The sequence below is a fragment of the Morone saxatilis genome, unplaced genomic scaffold (assembly GCF_004916995.1).
Source record: "Morone saxatilis isolate NCDOM2014 unplaced genomic scaffold, NCSU_SB_2.0 Contig11, whole genome shotgun sequence".
Classification (NCBI taxonomy): domain Eukaryota; kingdom Metazoa; phylum Chordata; class Actinopteri; family Moronidae; genus Morone; species Morone saxatilis.
In genome coordinates, this window is record NW_023339663.1 from 20,025,852 (window position 1) to 20,035,091 (window position 9,240).

General features: G+C 42.5%; 1 protein-coding gene across 1 annotated transcript in view; it reads left to right on the forward strand.

The window, feature by feature from the left end:
* Window positions 1–30: 30 nt before the first annotated feature.
* tln2a (talin 2a) overlaps window positions 31–9,240 on the forward strand; it is a gene marked incomplete in the record, with an annotated part of 85,520 nt that continues 76,310 nt past the window's right edge. The window contains 1 exon segment of the mRNA XM_035682386.1: window positions 31–181.

The following is a 9,240-nucleotide window of genomic DNA, read 5'->3' on the forward strand; positions in this document are numbered from 1 at the left end:
CCGCACCACCACCTCCCCCCCCTCCCCATTTACACACAGTGCCGCTGCTCGCACACTGTCCGGCCACTTGGAAATTTCCCTCAACGCGGAGGATATTTTGCTGCCGAGGAGCGGGACTGTCGGCTAATGTGCATCTTCTCCGGGCTGACTCGCCTGAAATGCCCCAGTAGAGGAGCTGAAGGTAGGTCTGCTGCCTTCTAATCGGCTTTATATCCCGCTGCCCATCTCCCCCGCAGCAGACGTAGCGATCTGTCTGACCTTCTCTCCGACCAAAGCGTTAGAATAAAACCCCACGCCGTGTGTGTGTGAGAGGTAGAGAGAGGTAGAGAGAGGTAGAGAGAGCCCAGCGTGAGTCTGGATGGGAAGCCTCAGTGTGTGACTGCGTTGCTCTGCTTTTGGATGGATCGCTGCTATAAGTTGCGTTTGAGAGGCTGCGATGCTCATTTGAATGAACCAAACTTGTGGAGCCTTTAATTGTCGACTACTCCAGCGGCATCGGCTTGGTTTTTTTGGGGGTCGACTTTACAAGACCACAGGGCTGCTGCAGGGTGAGGATTTATTTATTTATTTATTTATTAAGGGGGGTGGGGGGTGGACAACGGAGGGTTTGGTTTGCTTTTGAGGTGGGTGTGCAGAGTCAAAGAGGCACGCAGAGTTCACGGAGATTGCATGGCACCGGCCAGGGTCTCCGCCATGTTAAGTTGCCATCTCAGTCAAGCTACCACTAATGCCACAGGCAATTGTTTCCAACTTCCCCCCCTTCCCTCCTAATAATAGCCTACATGTCAAGAAAAGCCACGTCTGTAACGCACACATTAAAGGGCGGCCACCTGTGCAAAGCGCGTGGCTGCTGTGTTTAAAAAAAAAAAAAAAAACCCACGCATTATATATCCTCACCATACGGTTCAACAGTATATATAGCTTGCAGGGAAGCCTGTGTTTGCAGCCTGTGGGCGTTTATTTTCAGCATGTGGTTGCCAATCTGTGCCTAACTCTGCACCGGTGCTCATCACGGTCAAGGTGCTCATGAGAGAGAGAGAGAGAGAGGGAGAGGTTTTAATGCGACATGTACAATAATGTATGGCTTTCTCTGCAGCAACTAACCCTTGAAGGCTGTTTGAATTGTGAGGATGGCTGCCTGGACCGTCTCCGCTGCCACACCCCTCACAGAGAGGCTCTGCCATTAATGCCAACCACATGCTTATATCTGTTATCACTGCAGGGAATTCCATCATATTTGGTGAGGTGTTTTGAGTTGAATGGTCACTTGTTTGCGGGTCAGGTTTTAGGCTCGAGGATCGATACACTGGGATAGTGTTTGCAGTGAGAGTGGATCAGTGCATTTGAGTGAGCCGGTGTGGCCTTGCGAGCTGCTTAGGAGGCATATGTGACAGGTCGTGTGAGATGCCCTGCTATGTTTGATGGGCAAGTGAGTTTCTCTGGCAGATTAATGGACAGAAGTAAATCGTCCCCCGAAGTCCACCTCTCACAAACACACACACACACACCACACACCACAACACACACACACAACACCATGTGTGTGATGCCTCAGGAACGAGCTTTCGCCTCTGACCGGTTTGTTACACATCCTCTAGGTATGTCTAACATCAGTCTGTGCGTTGAGATCTGTTTGGCATTTAGGACAGCAATTCTTGTGGGAATTGTTGACGGTTATTAATATATTTTCCTTCTAAGATCTATAGTTAATAAATGTGTGAAGAAAATTGCAGCAGCAAGAGAATGTCATCCTATTTCCTCCAGTTGCCCCGTGTTAAAATCTGTCCTTTCAAAATGGCAGTTCTCGTCTAATGAGCCATGCCCATGCCCCTGTTCTTCTGCACTGATCAGTTATGCTTCTTTTTCATCTCTTTGAAAATGTCATTTTCTCAAGCCTCATAGTTAACTGTTGCCATCAGCTGCTGGTGCTGCTGCTGCTTAGTATGCAGCTCTGCCACCAGCCACGGCACCAATCATTTATTAAACTGACCAAACTCTATCTGGCTTTCCTGACATGAAAGCAGCAATCAAAAGCGTTTTCATTATATTAGCAACTGCACTGACCTTTTTGGAGAGTGTTTATGCATCCATTATGCTATTAGTAGTTTGAAACCAATCTTCTCGAAAAGCAGAGTGATCAACAAATATGCTCTGTACTCTGTAGCTGTTCAGTTATTTAGTGCTGAAATCAGTGGCAGGATCAGAGAAACGGTGTGAATCTTTAGGAAATGATGTCCAATTCTGCACATAATGAAAGCTGAACGCACATTCACTATACTTTGCATTAATGGGAGGAATTAAAATCAATCTTTGAATCACTGTTTTAGCATAACCTATAGTTCATAGCCACTGAAATATCTAACATAAAGATACTAAAGAAGACCCTTTATTGTCTAATTGCTATAGTCTGTATCCTCTGTGGACTAACATTCGATGGCCATGTGCTTCTGGCTTGTAAAGACCTTTAAGGCCAATCCCATCCGGTAGTGGAGGGGTTACTCATCAGCAGCACATGGCTAATTTATTGACCGTCCCTTTTGTTCCGTATAGAAACATGCCTTTGCTGTCACCAGTGGACCACAGAGGGGAAGTAAGCAACCCATAATGACACTTTAATCATAAGAGGCACCATGTAAACGGGAGGGGAGCCAACAGTTTGTTTCTCATGCCCAGCCAGGTAGCTCTTTCAGGCTTGGAGGAAGTGTCATACCATCATAGTAAATCAGAGTTTTACTTGGTACAGTCAGCAGGTAAAATGCATGTTAATCACACATTCCCTGGAAGGGCTGGTGTAGTAACGGAAAGGAAACATGATGCTTTTTATGCAAAAGCTGCTGCGATGACAAGAAGGGAGGGGACAGAATTTGAGCGGTACGGAGAAAGCCTGGTTAAGTTACATTAGCTAAAAACTTTGACAGATTATTCCTAAAACGTCTCTCTCATGACACTTGTTCCAGGGTTGTTCTGAAATAAACACAATCTGCTGTTTCTACCGCAATAACCAAGGAATCAGTATTCTGCTTGTTTCCCAGTGCAGCTCCCAGTTGGTCACCTGGAACTCATTCCATGTTTTTTATGGCTCTCGGAGTCTTAAACAAATGTTTGGAAGTGGTTGCCAGGTTGGTAACTAGGCATAAACCTTTGGTTTCCAAAATTAGCAAATGTAATTGCCTTCATTTGTTTGACTGATAATGGTTTTATGTGATTAAACAATTAAACACAATCATTACAACCTTTAGACTGCATGTTTTTAAGGTTTTGTATAATAAATAGCAGGGTCTAAAAGGCTAAATGATGACCTCATGGAAACATGATCACAGCTGTAGTTTGTGTCAGTTATGCCAGTTATGCCTTGATCTGGAGTTGAAGATGAGTTTAAGGTTTTAATTGTGAGAATGTAGTGGTTTAACCAGGATAGACTGGCATAATTCCTATTTAGAAGCATGGCTGCCCCCTTTTGTGACTCCAGACCGTGTGTATTAATAATGTGCTTTGAATGAGCAAACCTGCCTTCTCAATGATAGTCATAATAATCAATTTATTGGCATTCTGTCAGTGCCTTTCTATGTAATAGTTCTCATTGTTAGTGGCGGAGTCTGCCATTCTTGCCCTTGATTTAAATTGCCTGCATGCAATGTGAGTTTGTTTGGTTGCACTGTAAACAGATAAGCCAGTTGCTCTTCTGTTGTATCTCTGACAAAGTAGCTACATGTGTTTTCTGTGGCATTAAACCACACTTGTTGTGATTACGGTAACCACGGTTGTTGCTTCTTCAACTAGGACACAAATCTGAAGGATTACAACAAGTTGCCTTCTACACTTGAGCGGCAGAATTTTTAACTTACGGCAGCTCACAAAGTTAAGTGTCTTACAAATTGCAGCTAACACACATTTTGGGAATACTGTGTTCTGTGGAATTCTGCTGTGTGTGTGCGTGTGTGTGGGGAAGGTGGGGGGTTTGAATGGATGTGGATGCAGAGGAATGTCTGGCCTAGTTCAAGTTAACAATATCACAGAATTTAACACTTCGTTGTGACCAAGCCAAGGCATGCGTAACCTTAAACATCAGAGTCAAATCACAAGATTCCAATTAGGGCTTCCTGTGACAAAGAGGGCCCCTTGCCTGGCTCTACAAACGTATAGTACTTAACTTGACTGTAACAGACAGAAACCCACTGAATCACTTTCTGTGCTCCTTTATCCCAACCACATGATATGTTATGATTAACAACATGCTATAGGTTGACAAAAGTCACAATTTTGAGCCAAGCCATTTTTTGTAAAGGTTCAATGAAAAAAAAATCTTACAAAATGCAGCAGAAATATTAAGTACAGGTTTGTAAAGATTGTGAGGAGGGATTCATTAGTGAAGCATTCAGCCAAACTTTCTTACTGTAATGTTGGTCATTGTTGGATGGATACAGCAGAGGCAGCCTTCTTGGCACATCCCATCTACTTTCTGTTTTTTCCCACCTCCCACTGGGTTCTGGTTTGCCTGCCTCCCACTCAGTCCACCATTCAATGTGCATTGCATCACAAATATAAGCCAGTACAGTGGTTTCCTGCCAGTGTGACACACACACTTTCTGCACAAGTGGTCTTTGCTAATTGATTGGTTTTAAATACTCTGTAGGATTCAAGGATAGGAAATGTTGCTGTGTTTTTTCCCCCTCTCTGTAATTAAACATTGAGTATGTTTCAGGAGAAGCAGTCTGTCTGAGCAACCGGTGCCCTGCGGCAGTCTGCTATGTGGTCCTGTGTGTGCTGTGATGTAAGTCAGAGGACCCCCAGTCTGGTTTAAAAATAAAAAAATTTGACAGTCTGGAGCAGAAGTCTCCAATTTGGTTGTCATAGTGACGGGAGATAAGAACTCGTGCTGCCTACTACTTAGTAGACATTTTGAATAGAGTTGTTCATTTGAAGTGTTAGGCCAGCAGAAGAGCACATTCATGACAATGTTCTTGACCACAGTTGTCTGTATATTGTAATAGACTGAGACTGGTGGACGGTGTTTTTATATTCATTGTTCTCTGTATGAGATTGTCAAGCTCCAGAAGAAAACCCCAGGTTAAGTATCTTGAAAGAGCCTTGTAGTGAAATGAGTTAAAGTTTGGAGCTTTAACAGGAGGACTATGAATGAATAGCAGCTATTTCTGACTTTAAGTGTCTTCTTTATTAGCTTCCCAGAACCGCTCGTCACAGGATCTGTTACAGCTTTTTGGCTATAAATATGTAAACACAAGCTAAAATTGTCCAATTATCTGCTTTTGGTTTTAAAGTTGTCCTTAGACTGTAGTCTCCTTTTTTTTAAATTCTAGTTATTTAGTAATTGTATTGAATTGATCTGTGTTGACCGAGCTTACTGTTATGCTAATACTGTGCTGATGCACTAAAATACTCCTTTTGGTTTGGATTATGTTTACCCTTTCATAAATCCTATCTTTGTAAAATCTATTCAATATTAACATTATTGAAAAGAGAAACCAGCCAGGACACAAAGGTCTTTATAGTTTCACAAAAAACAAACATCTGTATGACAGATCATTATCCAGGTTAACATCAAATCCTCAGCTTGTAATTTCAGGAGTTTTGGCCAAAGCGAACCGTCATCTCGACCCCTGGCTGAAAGTGGATCTGCTCTGAAAAGTGTTTCAGGTTGCAGTTGAGCTCCTCAGCTATTAGTGGAGTGCATCTCTGGCAGAAATCCCTGCTGCCATGGTTGCCACCTCGAGGCTCATGCCTCTTAGTCACCAGGGCAGAAATGTAACCTAATCAGGTGTCTGCTGTTTCCCAGTACAGAAGCAACACCGTACCGCAAACACAGTGTAGATTGGCTGTTCTTTACGCAACCACGTGTGGCCAAACACGCTTGTGAGCCGTGTCACTGTATGATAAACCCTGCAATTTTCACATTTCACTTTCCTGTGATTCCTTATTGCTACTTATACTTATATTGCTTTGGGCAGTAACATTCATTTTCCATCTCCCCTCCTCTTCCTTCTGCTTAGGTGCTATTTGATTGTGCCAAAGTAACCAGTAAAGGCAGTAGTTCCTTAAAGGTTACAGAGGCATCCCTCTTACAGAGATTGCTGGTTTGCTTTTACAGACCAAGTCAGAGTTTGCAGCTTGGAAGTGAACCATGTAACACCCTCTCCACCACAACAAGTGCTCCTGAGCAAAGTGCTTTATTTTAGATTCACTCAGTGGTCTACTTGATGCCAAATGCTACTTGTTGTGGTTATTTTTGGTATCTTATCTGAAGTGTGTTTTCATACATCGCTCCTACTATGGACGAATCAGCAAAACTTCTATATATGTTACATATATAATGTTTTCTGATTTCGCCTCTCCCATAGTAGGAGCGAGTCGCTTGTCACAGGATATGTTACAGCTTTCTTGCGCTATAAATATGTAAACACAAGCTAAATTGTCCAATTAATTCTGCTTTTGTTTTAAAGTTGGTCCTTAGACTGTGGTCTCCTTTTTTTACATTCTAGGGTTATTTGTAATGTTTGATTGAATTGATCTGTGCTTGACCGAGCCTTATGTTTATGCTAATTAACTGTGTGATTGACTAAAATACTCTTTTTAATATTACTTTATATATATTAATATTACTTTATATTACCTATAGAACTGGCCTATAAATTATATGAAGAACAGAACAGAATATAAATTGAAACTGCAACCAAAATTTAAAAAAAGGGGGATGAGCACATGCAGCTTTGATGGGTCTGCCAATAAAAAGCCCCATCCTTTTTAAAATATGAAATCAAACATGGCTTTGAAGATCCCTCAGCAGTTGGCTGCAACTGTATCTATCCCCAATGTCATGAACAAATGGTGTTCTCATTACTCGACGTGTTTGTTTTTTGTTGACAAATTTCAACATTTGTATCACTCATCAAATTATTTTAGTCCCTATGATGTTTTGGTTTGTGAAAATAATCTCGTGTTGGAATTCCCCAGGAAGTGACTGCGGAGCAGCTTGGAGCTTTGTTGAGCAGGGGTGAGTGAACATTCTGGGAGTGCTGGAAATGTATCCCACCCCTTCGTTCCTCTGCAGCCCGGGGCATCTATTCTTGGTTTTCTCATGAGGATAAATTCTTGCTACAAATGTTTGGGAGCTAACTTGCATGGGGAGTAACCCCACTGTATAAGGCCGCCCTGCTGGCAGAGGGGCTGAAATGTTCACCAGTGCTGCTGAATCGAAAGAACAAAACATTCTGGATATGTGAGTGTGATGAACAGATTGTTGAAATCCAGGGTGGAGAAATACAAAAAGCCAACAAATTTGCTAAACTGACTTTGGAGGGAGCAGAGAGCTGGAGAGTCCAAGGTTATTGTGGCTTATTAGTTGCATACCATACACTTTTTTTATTTAACCTTCTCAGAGGAAACTGAACTTTGTCAATGGTACAAATTCCATTTGAATAAACTGTGTAAACTTATTGTACCATTAGCGACCCAGCTAAGCTAACGAGAGCTTTATTTTACCTCAGCGGCTTTTTTATTGAATGAGAATGTGTGCGATGGTGAAAAAGATGCCTGGGGGAAGTAAACAGAACGGCAGAGAGCAAATAGAGAGAGGTTCTGGGAGCTGTTGTGACTGGGGGTCCCTGACATGAATATGTTTGGGAACCCCTGAACTCTATCTCTAGCCCATTTGGGCCTGCTAGCAAGTTAGTCAGTTCGTTACAGATATTGTTTTCAGAGGCTGTTTAGTGCTCCCCAACTGCTATTCATATGCAAAATGGTAAATGATTAGGCCACAGTGCTTAAGCCAACTGAGTTAGTTAAATCTGCCAGTGAGGCATCACCTGCAACTGTGTAGACCTAAAGTCTTCAAAAAGATTTAGTAATTTTCTGTAACTGAATCTGTTTGACAGGGCATTATCTGGCCTGATAATTAAAAATGGTTAACCTCAAATACATGTTTAAAGTATATTGTTCTCTGGCAAGACACTTCAGTCTGATGTCAGTGTTTTCTTTACAGATCTTAAGTAAAAGATCTGACAGATGCTTGCTGGGTTTTTTGTTTTAATTTTTTCTGCTTTTCTGCTTCATGTTTCTTGTTTTATTCACAGGGTTTAGTATTGAGTTGTCTCTTTTGTAATGCAGTGTGTCAGGGTGCAAAGTGCATGTTGACAAATATGCACATAGTGACATCTGACCAAGTGAAAATCACAAACTTTGGAGTGGCGGGATAGGCCTCACCTCCCCTGTGGTAGTTGGTATATGGAAAGTATAATCCATGAACTCGTTGTTTTCCCTTTCTTTTTTGACCCATTACAAGAAGATGCAGTTAGTTTCCTTTCCTTAATGTGCGACACTTTGCTTTTTTCAGACGTTGAATTTTCAGCCCTCTAAAACATATCCAACCTGACACTGCAAAATTCTGCAGATGGACGGCACCAGAAATAGCACTTTAAGTGGCTGTTAATGTATGACTGTTACACAATCATACTGTCAGTGCTCCTTGCCCTTGGCCGAAACCTTTCTGTCTGGAACAAACTTGCTTGCACTCTCCGCCTCCCTGCGAGCCTCTGATGTTGCTTGTGGAGGTTGTCGTTTGAATAGAGCTATATAAGGGAAACCATTCTTTGTTTATTAGTTGAGGGAGAGTACATGGGAATGCTGCCAGGCCTCTCAGTGTAGAAAATGGGGACAGATAGAAGAAGACGAAACACCACTCAAACAGAGTGTACTCTGCTATGTAGATTTGTAAACATTTTTTTTTTTTTTTGAGGCAACGTTATGAGCGTGGCAGCTGGCTTACATTGCATGTGGAAAGCGCAGTGTTAATCAAGAGGCCGAAAATAGCCTTTTATATGTGTGCCATGGTATGGGCAGTGTGCGCTAATGCGGCTACCCACAAGGATACAGTGGTTAGCTGTCCCCCGGTGACTTTGCTGTCAGTCGAGTTATAAGCAGTGGAGAGTGTTGGAGAGAGGCCATCCGCCTGCTGCAGGTTAATGGCAGCAGTAGCAGCAGTTTAGTAGTAGGTGTGTCTGGTTGTAGCTTCAGTGCATAAAAGCTGATGAAACCTACAAACGAGGCCTGCTAAAGAAACATTTTACGATTTTTAGATCTAATGTTTTTGTCACGCCCTGCCACTTCACACAAACGAGAACGTGAGCTGCTGGGACGTTACAGCCACTCCATTCAGTTAAGATGGTAGCTAGAGTGTAACTGTTGAGGGCTGCAGGTGCCAGCTGTCAGAGGGCTGTTAAGTTGTTC